The sequence below is a fragment of the Alligator mississippiensis genome, chromosome 7, assembly GCF_030867095.1.
Source record: "Alligator mississippiensis isolate rAllMis1 chromosome 7, rAllMis1, whole genome shotgun sequence".
Classification (NCBI taxonomy): domain Eukaryota; kingdom Metazoa; phylum Chordata; order Crocodylia; family Alligatoridae; genus Alligator; species Alligator mississippiensis.
In genome coordinates this window covers 71986459-72003520 of record NC_081830.1, presented here as the reverse complement: position 1 = coordinate 72003520, position 17062 = coordinate 71986459, and the positions used below count along the sequence as shown (strand labels likewise).

At 40.1% G+C, this 17062-nt stretch overlaps 1 long non-coding RNA gene across 9 annotated transcripts in view; it reads right to left on the bottom strand.

Moving 5' to 3' along the window:
* The window catches only part of LOC132251443 (uncharacterized), a 111134-nt gene that overhangs the window by 7974 nt on the left and 86098 nt on the right, over nt 1-17062 (bottom strand). For 3 of the 9 annotated variants that reach the window (XR_009463511.1, XR_009463510.1, XR_009463514.1), the window contains one exon: nt 9353-9734. The exons of 5 other annotated variants lie outside the window; for them this stretch is intronic. This is a non-coding gene — a long non-coding RNA (uncharacterized LOC132251443). Of the gene's footprint in view, nt 1-8155; nt 9036-9352; nt 9735-17062 lie in introns of those variants that run through there. One more of the 9 variants, XR_009463512.1, reaches the window with a different exon arrangement.

Genomic DNA, 17062 nt, shown 5'->3' with positions numbered 1-17062 from the left:
TATGAATGCAATATAGTATTCTGGGTATATAGCAAAGCAGACTGTCCAGTAAGGATGAAATATCTTGTCAGGAAGATATTCAGGTTACTCATCTCATTCTCTGCATATCTGGGGCATAGTATAGTATTTCATATTATTTAGGTTGTCATGCTGTCCATGTGCTCCTGGCATGGGTGCCATTCCCTCCACCCTCACCACTGCAAACCAGGTTCTTCGGGCTCCTTTACCCTCCTTCAGCTTCTTCTTCCTGCCCCTACTGCTGTGGGGTGGCATGAGGTGGTGCAGTGAGAGTGCCAGGGTGCCTATGCTATGTGGTTGGCAGGGGAGGGGGCTGGAGGGAAAGTAAGGAACCAGGGTGCCTGCACTGCAGGTGGGCTGGGGGAGGAGGTGGTTAACATATGGCATAGGATAGCAGGGCTGCCTGTGCTGCAGGGGTGAAGTGGGGTTCCCACATGGCACACACAGCCAGAAAGGGAGGTGGGAGTTAAGCTGCATCTCGTGTGAGCACTGGGGGAGGGAGAGGCATGCTAAGCTGTCCACATGGTAGGAGACAGCACAGGAGGAGACTGTCCATGCAGCGAGTGGCCCTCGGTCTGCAGCTCATGCCATGCACAGGCCTGGGACTACAGCCTCTGTGGCCCCCAGTTGCCCATACGTTGGATGGCCCTGCTCTGACAATGTAGAACCAGTTCCAGGGAGGTTTCTTGATATCTTGAATATATTCCAGTATCAAAATCAATATAAAAGACTACCATTGGAGAATTATATTTCTTTCTTGGTTCAGGAAGTTCTCCTTGTCCTAATGTAGAGTTGTCAAATAAACTAGAGAACTAACTTCCAGATGGCTGCTTCTTTTCCAATCAAAATTAAACCACCAGTTAATTGCACAATTAATTAGATTTACCTGGGAGTACTTAGTTAAAAAAAAAAAAGCTTCTGACTAATATTATTACTTGCTTCTACTTCTCTTATTTATTTACTTATTTGTTCAAAACTTGCCCTAAGATGCTTACAGGAATATAAACTGGTAGCATTAATCCTCTGTGCAGCCATCATGGAATTATTTCTCTCTCAGTCATGCTGCAACAAGATCCCTTAAATATACCAGCATTCCTTTCCTCTACCTTTCACATAGCTGAGCCAAATTCAGGTCACCAAAGACTTGGTATAAATGCAAACTGATCTGAACAGAATAAACTTGTCTGAAATCCTTCTGGGATTGTATAGCTTTATAACTCTCTTTGGATTTGTTAAACAATCTTTTTTTTTTTTTTTTGAGCTAGTTATAACTGACATGGCCAAAAGTCACTGCCTGGAAGCAGGGGGGAAATATTACTGTATGTTTTACAACTATGTTCTAATTGGAGAGCTTCACTTTACCAGAGCTGCCATAAAACTTGTTCATTGACTTCAGAGCTGTGAAATATAGACTGCAAATGAAAAAAAACAAACAGGAATCTTTTCTAAATTGTTCATATATAAGGCCAGATTGTGCCTTAAAAGTAAAACCCAGTTTCACTGAAATACAGACCTCTCCAGCCCCTCAAAATTATGTCTCTCTAGCCTCTGCCTTGAATAAGGGGAGGGTGCAGGTTGTACTGGTTATAGTATAAAGTACTTACTTTTTGTTATAGTCAAGATTAAACTTATTTCAGTTATTCAGATTTGTCAAGAACCATATTTTTTAAACTTTAAAAGAGCCTTTGATACAGTTCTGAAAAAAACAAATAACCTATTTAGGTAACTAAAATATGGATATAAATGTCTAACTTTAAGCTTAGGTATCCTGCTCCTGCCTTTGGTCAAGGTAATTTGCATCATCACAGAGCACAGAGATACCTCCCCATTACATTAAGACATCCCTCCCCAGAAAAGCATTCCATCTTTTTACTTTTCTGTGAAATACAAAACATCATAACCAGAAGGGAATATGACTACGTCCTGTTTGCCAGCAAACAACTTCACAGTAAACAGACTATTCCAACTTTTTCTCTGAGCCTAACCTGCATAAAATGAACTGTGCTAAACAGGAGGTTTTACCACACCTTTAACTCTCCTATGAAATATGAACTTTCATTTTTATCTGGGAGAACTTTACAATAATTTCTCCTATGCTTGATGAATGGTGCTTGTGTCTGAAAGCTTGCAATTTATATATATATATAACTAGACCATATATATATAGAGAGAGAGAGAGAGAGAGAGAGAATATATATATTAGACCAACTAGAATATATATATTCTAGTTGGTCTAATAAAAGATATCACCCCTACCACAAGTTCTGATCCCTTCCTCCTAACTGTAAGCTTGCGAGAGACGAGGATTTTTGTAGGTGATATTTTTTTATTGACTCAACCTCATGGTTTGGATAGATGTGAGACAAGTTTTCCAATGCAACACATTGTTCTTCAGGTCTCTTGTTTTCCTCATTAAACAGGGCTGATGCCTCTTCATCGTAATCAAGGAAGTGAGTAACACACCATGGGAAATGAGCTCATATTAAGCTTCACTTTCTAAAAACATTTACCTCTTATGCGCTGCATTCAAAAACTTGTCTAAGTCGGTACTTGCATCTCACATGTTTCCTGGACATTATGGCTACATCACTCTAACACTACCGTAACTTTAAGCTTCCACATTTTAATTTTTTGCCTAAATCCACTTTACTCTTATATCTTTCAATGGGAAAGGGTATTTTTTTTTTTAGAAACTGAAGTTTGATATGAGCTCATTTCCCAGATCATGTTCCTCACTCCTTTGACTATGATAAAAAAAGAGATCAGCATTGCTTAATGAGGAAAGCAACAGAAGATGCTTTATCCTCTTCTCTTCAACTGAACACATAAGGTGCAAGGAAATCTCAAAGGCTAAGGGGGAAAATGTTGGCCTGCCAGTTGGTAAAATACTACTCCATTGGAAATGGGCAGGGAATCGAATCATTGCTCTGTCTTATCACTTTAACACACCTGCTCAGAGGCAAACCATAGTATATATATCTGTGCATCTGAGTCTAAAAATAAAAGTCTTATGTAATGATGTTATGCTCTCTAATTAGGGATTTGAGAATAATACTAGTAATAAAGGCAGTGTCATAAAGGGGAAGGAAAACGACTTCTACCTAGTAAAAGTAACCCCAGTGGGGTCACATTTAGCTTTTATGAGTTGTCAAGGAAGTTGGTCTCAGTAATAAATTGGTAACCGACTTTTCCTCTGATCCTGAAACATCTTCAGTTCTCACATACATATTTTCAGCTTGTTAAGGTGGCAACATGACAGTACAAAGGAATGGTATACATTTCTGTTCAAACATAGAAAGAATCGCTTTTAGATACTCTGAGTCAGGATTTTGTAGCCAGATAGCAGAGCAGGGAAAATGGCCAAATAATAATAAAAGGAAAATCTGAAACAGCTAAGCTGGATATAAGGAGACTCAGCAGGGCTTCATTGAATGTCATAAAATATGACTGAGAATGTCTACTTTTGCTTTGTCTCGTGTCCGTCAAAAAATGACCAAGCATTAGGGATGATCTGAATTCATATGTAGAGAAAGTATATACTTCTGCCATTATCTCCTTTACTGCTTCTTATATAAATCCAAACTGGATAGCATCCAAATTCTCATCACAACAGCCTCTGGAAATGAAAGAGAGCCTGAATAGAGGAAGAGATGAAATGTGTTAAATGCTTTTTTTCATAGTTCTTCTTGCTGCTATGAAAGCATCATTAGAAGCTGCAGCTTGCTTGTTTTCTGACTCTTCCAGAGTAATGAACATATAATTGCACTGAAAACCTTGGAGGAGGAAAGTAACATTGTAAATCGAATATGGAAACTATATTATTTTCAAGTAATTTTGCACTTTCTTGGGAAATGGTGCCCACTTTGTCATTATTAATTAAAAAAAAAGAATGTGTCTTTTGAAAGGGGATCCTTAAAATGCACAGTGTCTATATATCTACCCACATCAGTCTTTCATAATTAACTGAATGAGCCCATAGTGATAGAGTGTGATTATTAGACCTGTTTTGTCCACTTTGGTCACAGCCCTTCATTACCAAAATACATCAGTAAAGACCTTATTGTTAATTAATTTGCAGTTTTACTGTATCACCTTTCATTGTTTGCCAAGATCAGGAGTTGGAGCAATCATGAAAGAAATGGGTGACGTCATTTTGTTCTTGGATTGGGCATGTCTACATGTGATGCTATGTCGCCGTAGCAACCCTCTAGCATCAGCAGTCACAAACCTTGACCCCGCAGCTATGTCACGATAGCAATGCACTCCCTACTAATAATGCAGTGCTATGGTGACATAGCAGCTAAAAGTAACCATATGTGGTGTGCGTGGTGCAGTATGGGCTGTTACCACATCATCATTTAGTACATCCAAAAGGAAGTACTAAATGAAGGCACAGTAACAAAGGTGCCATGGGGACACATGTAGACGTGTCCATTCTAGTTTATTCTAAAAATGCAGTTACTTTACTAATGTATACACATGTTGTAAAAGATTATACAGATGACCCAAAGTAATCTAGTCTCTGTATGTGAATAAATGTTCTTTGACACATCTGAGAAAGATGTCAGACCTTTTCGTTACATTTAACAGAATAAAATATGAAACTAAAAATCCCATGCAACTAAAGATGCCAGTGTTTTAGTAAATTCAGTATATTCTTGTACTTTCTCATAGGTTGCCCTTTCTCTGAAGAGCCTGACCCTACCGAGTATGGTCTGTTCCCTGGGAGGTATTCTACACTGTACTGCAAGGCATCAATGTCAAACTATATTGACTTCTTACAGCAGTCACAGGACAAGAATGAAATGGTATTTTGGCTACTGTCATGTTACTAGAGACAGGAAATAAATATCAGCCCCTTTCTTACTCATGGTGTCACATCTGTATTCACAATAATAATAACTGGGCATGCGTGGGCATTTTGTGACAAGTATTTAACAAGATTCCACATAGGGAGCCATAGGGTTGGGGCATGGTAGCAGAATCATTAGGGTGGTTCACGTGGCTGGAGAGACATAAGTGGGTGCTTCACTCTGGGCTCAGGCTGTAAGCCTCATCCAGTTGACTCAGCTACACATGAGTACCTGGTCACTCAGGTTGCAGAGTCAGGTTGGGTGTGTTGCTAACCTTGCATGCCATTAGCTAATGTGAGATTTGTACTTTTCTTTTCTTTTGATCAGAATTACAGTATTTGAAGATTAGACCTAGAACACATATGTATAATTCCCAATGTGAGTCAACATGAATAAAATATGTACATTAAACAGATTAACACACATACACACACACTAAGAGAGACCAGATGTAACTTCTGTTAAACTAAACATGTTTTTCTTTGGAGTCTTTTCTCTAACCATATGTCCTTGTTTTCCTTAGGCTGAAAGCATTCATTCTAACATGTAAGAAAATTCCTAAATTGTTATTTTGAACCTTTGTTTATGTTGTATGCATATTACTTCTTTTTTGTTTATAATGAACTTCATAGGTTGTTAACATTTGTGAAACAATTGTAGTTGGGGTTTTTTTTTTTCTCTTCAAATTGAGCACTGATAATCTTGGCCTCAACTTTTGCTAGATAATCCCATATTAAAGTAAAGTAGTCTTCACTTTACTTGACTTTGTCTGAAAAATTGATTAAATAGATGGCCTTTCCAGAAAATAAAAAGTGACTGTAAAACAACAGCAAGGCCAGATATAGATCCTGTTCCCGGTTGAATCAATGGGAGCTTTCCCACTTCCTTAATAGGAGAAGGGTCAAGTAATTTTCTTTTGGCCTCATCAATAAAAATTCTGTGATCAGAGACCAAAACCTGAAGACCTTTCTTATTTTCACTAAGCTCTGGCTTGGGTATAATTTATGTTGAATCCAGTGGGATCTCTAACTGTTTACCAAAAGATGGAACATAAATCTCCTGAAATCTGTGAATACATAAGTCCCTTCACCCATGGGATCCTACCATTCTGTTATAATAGTGCAGAAAGTCAGCCGTCTTTGTCACAGTATACTTCCTCTTAATTCCTGTTTCTTAATGGGAAGAATTTAGCAGGAATTGCCTCAGGTCTAGCTACCTATATCTTAATTAAAGGATGTTGGATGTTGGAATTAGAAACTTTCTATCGCCCTCCTTGTTACAATGAGCAGAGACTCTCCTAGAAAGTGCGCTAGTATGACTGTGTACAGGTACTTCAAAAATTGCTCTCAGGAAATAATTGATGAAAGAGCCCAGTATATATGGAGGAAGGAAAAGAACCTGAAAGTTTCACTATCTTATGCTCTTGCACACAACATCTCTTGCCTCATGGGGTGAAGGTAGTACCACAGAAATGCTGAAAGCTTTGATAATGATGCATGAGACGATACAGAATTCTGTTCTGTTTTCCATAGCCATATTAACTCTTCATTGCAAACAGTAGCAAAGATTTCTCTGTGTCTCAGAAAGATAAATAAGGGCTAGAATTTAAATCTTGGGTATGTGGCTATACATCACATTTGTGAAGCATTGTAATCTGCCTCATTGGATATAGACAAGATAGTTAAGAATGTACCTGGCCACCTTGTGCAAAACTAATTTGTACACAATACAATATGCCTCCAAAAAATAGACACACAATTGTGATCATATAATTTTGTTTACTTGTCTTTTAAAGTGAGGCCCACAAGAAGAGGTTCTCCTGTGTAAGGTGATCACTATTCTATACAGACATTTTCTTGTTTCTGCTCTTCGGGATTTGAAAAGCACCATACTAGTACCAGTCACCACAATTTTATTTTTTTATTTTAACATCTGGACAGAGTTGCCAAAGCTCCTTTTAAGCAAGCTGGGAGCTGGATAGGGAAAATATATAGTTCTCTAAAAAAAATGGATCCTGGCTTCAAGAGATACCATCCCATTTTATTCAATAGGAAAGCTTTCTGGTTTTAGAAGGCAACCAAACAAAAGATAGGATTTAAAAAATGGGCTTTTGTTCACAGATGTTCATTTCTTTTAAATACATGCAGGATTTTTCCTTTTCTTGGGTTTAATTTTGCAATCCAGTAAGTAAATGAGGAAAACGTTTGTTTTTCCAGCTGCGGTCTGCATTATATGTGTTTTCATCAAAGACCCAAACATTTTCAGGTAGAATAGTCCCCATACGCTCCACAAAGCAATTAACATTGTCTGATACTGGAAATGCATTCTAAGAAAGCATGTTTGTCTGGTGAAGTATATAAATATAATGTCTAAAAATGTTTGTAATGCTGGGATGATTTTGCAGTGTAGTGCTCATGGGGTATTTTGCCATTACCACCTCAGTAGGCACATCTACATGAAATGTGTACTGCAGAGTAGATTCATTAGCTGCGTAGTAAACACTGCACATCTACAAGTACCATCCTGCTGTAAATACAATTACTATCCTGTTGTAGGTTTTTTTACTCCACAGCAACACACACATGTAGATGCTGATCCAGCTGGCTGGGGCACAAAGGTGCTTAAGTGTGCGGGCTGCCTGCTGGCTAGCCTCACACTGAAGGACCCTCTGTCCCCGCCAGCCCCTCTACAGCATGTTGTGGAGAGCTGCCCTGGGTTGGCAGGCTGACCCCCCATACCCCCTGTGAGCCGGGGCTGCTCTGACCCAGCTCAATGTATTGTGGTCCCTAGTGCACATGTAAACAGTGCGCCAGGGAGCAATGCACTCCAGTGTGATGAGCACCAGAGTTTATTGCATTGTATTAATATGCATGCAGAGACATGCCCAGTCTGTGCCATGATGTTTATGGATGTTATTAAAGCTGTAGATTAGAGTAACTTGACAATTTCATGGTGAAAGAGAGAATGACTAGTCTAGTTAATGCTCTAAACAGCTAGACTGGTTATTTAAAGTTAATGATTTAAAGTCTTTAGTTACAGTTATCCCTGACTAGTCTCGGTAGGTCTTTACAAGGAAAATGACCTTGGTTATGAAAGAGTTATATGCTGGATTTTGTTGGTAGTCTTGAAATCACTTAAGAAAACAGTACATACCTATACGTGCACCTATTCCCCTTACAATTGGTCTGGAAATAGTCAGATTCCTAGTTATTGGGGACGGGGGGGGGGGGGAGGGGGAAGAGGGGGGGATATTAACCCTTCTTTGACTAACAAGGAGAAAATGGCTGAGGAGTAAATAGTGTTAAATAGGTACTGATATTAATATTTACCAGTTTTTCTCAGCTGATTCCAGCTAAAATATCCAGAGATCTTCTATAGATGTATCTTATCTCAGTTACTTATGATGGGTATGGAAGAATACATCCTTATAATAAAATGCCTAAATTATGTTCCCTGAGTATACCTGGTAAAATGAGAGAATTCCCTTCTGCAGAAAGGTAAATCAGAATGCCTGAAAGAATTGTTAAGCAATAGTCCTGTGGTTGACGAAGACTTTTTGTTTAACTGAGTCCTAAGAGGAAGGAACAAAGGATTTAATGCATTCAGTTGTTAAAATAAAAAGGGTACATCTACACAAGACACTACTGCACAGTGGTTACTGAGCATTTATTTAGTACTTGTATAATCAAGTACTAAATAAATACAGAGTAGCCAGAGTTACTGTGCAGTAGTACCGACGAACACCTTTTAAGTGATGCAACTATAAGCCTAACAATACTTCACAGCAGTGTATTAGCACTGTTAATGCTGTGGCATACTATTGCACAGGATTATTTGGCTACTGCACAGTCAGCATGTCATGTAGATGCACCCACTGAAAAGAATTTGTAGTATGAAAACAAATCATTTCAAAATATTACCCATTTTCATAGAGTCACTGTTTGCTTTATTTTTTTTTTTCATTTTTCTTTCTAGTGCTGACAGCAAAATGCCAATTTGCTGTCAGTTGTAATGAAGAAAAAGTTTGTACCATAGTTAGAAAGAAGATGGCTGTGTTTTACTCATGAATATTTAATAACGCGAACAGCAGTATATTGTAATGGTTTGGCATCATGTCATGTCTTATTTGCTCATGTAGATACAACCTGTAAGCATCTGCTGCACCTAAAAAATAAATCAGACAGAGAGAGTAAGAGACACTAAGGCAAAGACAAATCTGGTCAGTAATAAGTGCAGTTTCCAAAAAGACCAGCATTTGTACCATGTTTCCCACACTGAGTAGCTTGCTATGAATGAATGGAATATGATTGGATATCACTTTAGATATTTGGAGCATTTGTATTATGTGTGCGTGTTTGTCAGGGCACAGTGCCCAGGGTTTATGAATGGGAGTCTTTTTTGTTATGTTGCAAATCCAAATGATTCCATAAATACATAAGTTAATAATTTTTCTAGCTGAATGAGAGAAAGAAGTCATTGGATAGATTAGAAAGACAACAGGAGTTTTATTGATGTCCTCTGGCCCGGCAAAAGTTATGACTTTTTATGTTGTCAGACCACACATAGACAGATAAAGGATATCAATTTTGAAGTATATTTAGACAAAATAATTTGTCATGGATTATTCCTTACTGATGCTGCTGCACTCTGGGAACCCTAGAAAATAGGAGCCAATGATCACCAGCATGGAGCTCATAATTCAAGTTGGACATCACAAAACAATGAGGTGGGATCACTGTAGCCATAGGAAGACCATATGATGCTTTCATTTGCAAGGTTTCCATTCAGTGAGTTAAATTCCTTAAATAAATGAATTTGATGGAGGTGAGCATGAGGCTATTCAGCCACCAACTTCCCCAGCAACTAAAAAACAAAACAAAATAGGTCAGATGGATTAAGGGAATATTTCTTAATTAGTGGTAAAGCCCCTCCAATTTTAAGAATTTATGGAAATGATGAGACCCATAACTGCAAGGCACTTTTTGAGCAGCAGCACTGCCCATAGGTCCTGCCTCTAGCTGGTATACCTTGGCCCCAGGACCTAAAAAAGTACATAGGAAATGGCTGAAATCAGACAACCCCACTACCTGTCATATATATAGAAAGCATATCTAGGAAATGACTGACAGCCCAGCAAAATGGAAGAGACAATATCAATATAAAAATGTAGACAAACAGTACTGATCTAGCATGGCTAGGTCACAATATTTTCTGTAAAATTTCGGGGATCTATTTGATTGGACAAACAAAGAGCAAACTTTCATTTTCAATCCATGGTTCCAGGTTTTAGAAATGTGCAAAGGGTCAAAGAAAAATTACTACCAGAGAAAATTATGTTCAAGTACAAAGAAGATGCTTGGATAAGAATATTTTCTGCTACACATGTAGGCACTAGATGTGTTTTAAATGTCTAATTGGAAGATGACTGAAGTTAGTAGGAATCTTTCCATTGACTTCAATGAGTTTAGGATTACCCTGTAGCAATCCCATCTTGCTATCAGGATTGTCCACAGTAAAGGGCTTAACAGTTCACTGGGAAAGAATCATAGAGCTGCTCATCTTAAAGCCAACAAAAACTGTAAATCCTACTGAAAACCTATGAAGCATCCATTGTAAAAGTTATGTAGACTAGCTCTGCTACAAGCTAATCAAGCTTATAATAAACCATATATTATTAGCACCTCACTACAATGTTAGAGTAAATGATTATTTTTTTCTTGAGGAGAAAGATGGGCTGCTGACAATCATGGCTTAGTTAATTGAGTAGTTGCCTTTATTTTAATGGTACATTCTTATGAACAAGTTTACTCTAGTTCACAATGTCCCTCCTAAATCTTTCCTTTTACAAATGCACAATTTACAGATGGGCTCTAGGTAAATGTCAACAGCTAAGCAACACATTTCAGGCTGCTTTTTGGATAATCATCTCTGTCTTACTCCAGCATACCCCAGGGGCTGCTTTGCATATAATCTTAACACCCAATTGAAAGGACTGTCTGATGTTACAGACACACTGGTCCTATTAGGTACATGGACTTGGGAAAAGGAATCCACAGCATACATACAGGCTGGGGAGTTCCCCTCTTGAAAGCACAGAGGTGGAAAGGGATCTTGGAGTCATTATTGACTCCAAGATGAACATGAGCTGCCAATGCCAGACCGCAGCCAGCAAGGCCAGCCATACCTTGTCATGCATCCAAAGATGCATCTCAAGCCGGTCCAGAGAGGTGATCCTCCCCCTCTATGTGACTTTGGTCAGGCCGCAGTTGGAGTACTGCGTCCAGTACTGGGCATCGCACTTCAAAAGGGATGTGGCCAGCTTGGAGAGGGTTCAGAGGAGGGCCACCCACTTGGTGAGAGGGCAGCAGGACAGGCCCTACGAGGAGAGACTGAAGGACCTGAACCTGTTCAGCCTCAGCAAGAGAAGGCTGAGGGGGGACCTGGTGGCTGCCTACAAACTCATCAGGGGAGATCAACAGCAAATAGGCAGAGCTCTTTTCTCCCCAGCACCACCTGGGGTGACAAGGAACAATGGTAATACGCTGATGGAGAATAGGTTTAGGTTAGAGATCAGAAGGCAATATTTTACAGTTAGGGTGACCAAAATCTGGAACCAACTTCCCAGGGAAGTGGTCCTCGCCCCTACCTTGGGCAAATTCAAGAGGAGGTTGGATGATCACCTGTCTGGGGTCTTGTGAACCCAGCATTCATTCCTGCCTGTGGCAGGGGGTCAGGCTAGATGATCTGTTCAGGTCCCTCCTGACCCTAGCTACTATGAAACTATGAAACTATGACTTAGAAACTTGATTTCTAAGTCCATGATTCTAATTCCACCCTAGTTGACTCCCTGAAAACCGATTAATGCATCTATTTTTGCAACAAGCATCATCTTACCCTTAAAACTGAATCAAAAGAAAGCAGAGGAAAAAAACGGTCACGTATCTCTCTTATGAACAACTTTTCAGGGACTCATGCAGAGTGAAATAGAATTGCACTTGGGTACCTGAACATGGTTATATGCCTAATAGGTAGAATAGAATCCAGTCCATAAGTCTTCCTTGCTGCTAGTTGGCCTCTCAGTGTTAGGAACTTGTTATTTTAGTACTTCTCTCCATTCCAGTCTCCTGGGATGCAGTCAATGGCCAAGAAGGTTTTCAAGTGTTCATTCATTTAGGGTGTTTCAATGTTTTGAATTTTCTATTTGAGATGCTTCCTGTGTATGTGCCTTAATTTGGATTCCCAATACTTTTCTAGATGGGATGTGACATTTCTGGTGTTTAACATTTGATGTGACAAAGATTTTGCCTATGGAAGTAGGGAACTTCCACAATCACTCTGTTACATCCAAAACCATAGCAATAAAATAAACATACTTGTACCTAAAATGCTGTACATTAGCAGATCATTATTCTTTGGGTTACTACAGCAAACAAATACTATAGTTTAAAAGTTACAGCCCACTTTTGAATTTGGAGGTGGGGGGGAGGGAGTATGTCCACAGTATATGCTGCTCTTGTTCTACCACGGTTTTTCAAAAATGCTGAGAGACTCCAGTAAGGTAGCCTGGGTATTTATAGCAGAATTCACTTCAGTTGCTGCCTAATTTCATAATGTTAAAGAGGGCATACTACAGGAAGCCCAAAATAAAGCAAACACTGTTCCTAACCACGTTATGCCATGTTCAGTTTAATTGCAATGGCAGGGGGGCCGAGTCCATTCTGACAGAAACAAATGTAAACTACTCCAAAAGAAGCTATGTCACATCATCCAAGCTGAGAAAAAAAATTAAAGGCAATTAAAAACCGAAATAACTGCTAATCAGGTTTTATGTGTCACTTCACCTTTTCAATAAATTCAAGAAATTCTAGTACTAAAGGTGGATATTTTCACTATTGTTTAAATGTATGATTTTGTTAGGTTGACTGTGTTCCCTTTAAATGCTGTCCTAAGAATTCTCTGGATTTTTAGATGCTTCTACAGATTCATGAGGAGCAGTCTTCTGATTATTTTAATTTATGCCATCTGAGGTCAGATGTTCATCATTAGTGTGTATTTTATATTTCTGTGTTTTCTGCTTTGCAGTGGGAGAGACAACAAAACTCTTTTTCATTTACTTCTGCCTTCACTGCTGGTTTTCCCATCATTCAGCAGAGTATTGCAATAATCAGAACACCTAACACAACTACTAACTACAAACAGTATCATGTTCCCATTAAGGCTTTAACCCTGAATAGAAGGACTTTCATTACTTTGTCCCCTGTGTTTCAGGATGCAACATTTAATGAAGCTTAATTGTTTCATTGGAGTTAGTTAAGCACTACCCATTTAATGAAAAAAAAAATGCTTGAAAGTTTTTAAGCAACAGGAGAACAGGATGATTTGTGATTATTGGGTTAAGTTTGCAAGAGGGATTTACTGTGGGTGGCTCAGGTGGTTTGAATTTACAACATATGTTATAAATTGGAAACCAGCTTTTTGATGAGGAGGCATAGAGAATAAAAGCAGGTTTCTGGGGGTAAAGAAGGTATTTGAAAGTTGGTGTGCCAGTTAGGTGGGATCCTTGCTAGGAACATTTCCCCATTGGGCACAGATGATTTTCCTTGGGAGCTCAAAATGAAGAAAATAGGAAGTTGCTGGTCCCATCCTGAGAGCTTTTGGCAATAATGGCTGGTATAACACAGAAGAAAAAAAAATAAATTGATGAATACACAAGGGATATGGACTAATTAAAAATTAGACTAGGACCTACCCAGTTTTTGTAAAGGATGGTTTTAGATAGGTGGTTTTCTAGAGCCTAATTGTTCATAGGGAGTTGTCTATAAAAAGCTATAATTTTACATGACAAATAAATGGAAGCATCTCTGATAACACTCCACCTCCTGAATTTTTGCTTGCTTTTCTCTTAAAAGAGTCAGAAAAAAAAAGGTTTCTTATTCCAAGTCCACTCTTTTCTCAGTGTAGTGTTTTTACCTGTACTGGAATCAACCGCTTATATAAGGAAGCAAACTTCTTCTTGAGGATCAGGTTTTGGCTTCTTAATATATTATTGCTCCCATGTCTTGTTATGATGACTATTTTGTTCCATATCAACTGTTTAGTCATTATTTCAATGTGTCTATGAGGGAAGGTGATTTATAAACAAAATGATTATTTTCTTTACTCTAGAGTGAGAACTCAGGGGACAGAAGCTAAGATATTTTATTTTAGAGAGAGAATTATTAAGTCTGGGATTTAACTAGGATTCTTTTTTTAAACAAAGGCAGCTCTTGCCATATCCTGCTTCTCTGAGGAATGCAGAACACTTAAGGATATCCTCAGCATGAACACTTTGCTGGTTTGCCTCACCACATAGTTCTTAATTTGACTCTCTGTAGACCCAGCAGACTAACTAAATGGAAAATATCCACCAAGTATCATTTCAGATGGAGATCAATTCAGGAGCTCAGCGAAGTTCAAACTGTGCCCTGGTAAACAGACAGAAATGATTTCCAGACGTGAGGCACATGTATCTACTAAGAATTATATGAATATAACTACAATACAGGTATCAGCATAAACATACAGCGACCAAGGGATGTCTTTAAGAGGACATCAGTTGTCCAGTGTGCATATAGTTATGAGACATGACAAGGTATTAGGCTGTGTGTAGCAGGGGGCAGATAACTAATACAAATTTTAGTTTTGGATTTATCAAATTTTATTTGTGGATATATCAAGAAAAAAGTGTGCATGTACACCAAGAGGCATTGATGCTTTTTTTTTTTATTTTGGGGGGGGTGGGGGGGAAGCTTTAAAACAGCTTCTGTAAAAGAGAGAGCATTGATTTCAACCCAGTACTGCACACACAAAAAAAAAAGGAAAGGAAAATGTTCTAAAGCTCCATAAATTAACATCTTCAGTCAAAGATTGTCACTGCACTTTAAAATCTATTCCTTCATTAAAAGCTTTTTAAGCACATATATAATTTGCTCACAGTAAAGGAAGAACCTAAGATTAACAAACAAAAGCCTCATTATTCTTCAGCTAAACCTCGTTATTCAGAATAAATGTAGATATTTTTCACTCCGTCAGAGGTTGCTTTGGAATGTTTTACTATTTATAGTAAAATATACTTATTTTATTGCAAAGATTACCCCTAATAATAATAATCAATTATAAAGCCCATATATTATAATTGTACTTGAGATAGTTTACAGAATGTGTGTTTCTAATTCTGCAACAATTCATTCTTCTAAATGAAGATTTTCTCAAAGACACTAAGGTAAAACATGTGGTTGGCAAATGGCAAGACTGTTTTTTTGATTTTTGTAAACCTTGCTTGAAAGTTAAGTATGCAAACATTTTCATGCCTTCTCCTTATCTTATTCTTAGATTTTTTTTGTTTTCTTCTATATGGGTTAGTAAGCTTATTAAAGCATTTTAAAAGAGATAACATGTGTCCTTCAGCAATGTTCATACACATATGGATAGCTTGACTCACCTCCTCACACTTTTGGTATAGAAGAGATTTTGGCCACTAGATGGCAAATCAGAGGAACAGCATTTGCATTTAACATTTTTATGATTCACTGGGTGCCAAAACCTGGTTTAGGGCCAGCAGGCCTTCTCTGCATGAATGTCCCTAGGCTGGGACAGCTGTAGGAGCAGTGTGCTGTATTCTGATGGGAGAAGTGCCATCTATCATTAAGCACCCTTGCTGAGAAGGGAATCCCATCCAGTCCTGATAAGCAGGGATTTGGTCTTTCCATTTCCCATGGAAAACAGTAAAATGTGGATTTCCTCCACCTCTCCCCTGCCCCCGACTGAAGTAAAATGCAGATTTCTCTTTTTAGCAGAGAAATGCACAAATTTTGCCATTTTGCAGTGAGCTGTCTGCAGGCTGGCAGAGTTGCAGCCTGCAGGGAGGGAGTGGGAGGAGGGTAGTGGGGTAGTAGATGCCATGTGCATATATATGCACATGGCCCCAGGCAGCCTGGAGAGCAGCTCCTGTAGGTAAGTGGGAAGGAAGGATTGAGGCCCCTCTATCGGGAGGAAGTTGGGCAGAGCTGGGGCTGGAGCTGCTGCCCTGCCAGGCAGTTTGTGGGGCTTGGGTCTCAGAGCCACAATGCACAGCTGCAGGGCCCCGGCAGGAAGCGGAGCAGGGCCACAGGTGGCTTGTCTGGGGGCAGGAGAGGCAGCTACCCACCGCTCCCAGGGAGGCAGGGGGGAGCTGTGCCACCCAGATCTGTGCACAGGGCAGCGGTGGAGGCAGGTGCACGCTGCGGGCTCATGGTCCCACCCTGCTGCCCTCCCCCAGGGCATCCACAGCCCAGCAGGTGTGACCTGGTGCTGCAGGGCAGAACACATCACAGCCTCGCAGGAAAGCTGCTTGTAGCTGCAAGCTTTGCGCTGCTCTGACAATGTGTTCCCTGCGCACACGGGGCAGCAGGGGTGGCAGCGCAGGGTTGTGGCCTTCACTGCAGCCCCCTGTTTGGGAGCTGGATTGCCAGGGATGCGTGGAGCTTGCAGTGGCAAGCAGCTTTCCTGCACAGCTGCACTGTACCCCACAGTGCTGGGTTGCACCCGTGGGCTGCAAAGGAGCTGGGGGAGGGCAGCAGGGCATGAGCCCAAGCCCTCAGCACATATCTACCTCTGCCACATGCACGGATCTGGGGGGCATGGGTCTCCCCTGCTCCCCAGGAGTGTGTGCTGTGGTGGGGAGCTGGCCCTACCCTGCCTGAGCCCTCAGCAAGCAGGCAGCAGGGGGGAAGGGAGGAGGGGGAGAGGCAGCTCCATGTTCTGCTCTGCTGCAGCAGCAACTGCCTTTCTTTGTGGACCCAGGTCTCTGGCCCCCTCGCCGTGGCAGCTGGAGGCCCCTCTGGCAGAGCTGGGGGGCAGGGGCTGTGGGTGGGGTGCAAGGGGTATCAGAAGGGCTGAGGAGGCTTGGCGGGGGGGGGGGAATGAGGGGTACCAGAAGGGCTGTGGGTGGTCTTTAATTTCAATAACAGATTTGGGGGCTTTTATCAGAGATTTTGCAATTTTTTTTATTAGAGAAAACCAGGATCCCTGCTGATAAGTCAAGAGTACTGCTCATTCTCAAAATGGGCATCATTAGGTAGGACATTGGGAATCATCTCTAGTTTTTAATAGGTTTCTCAGAAAGAAAATGGTTGGTGCTCATGAAAGTAAAGCCACAGACTGCACCACTCCTG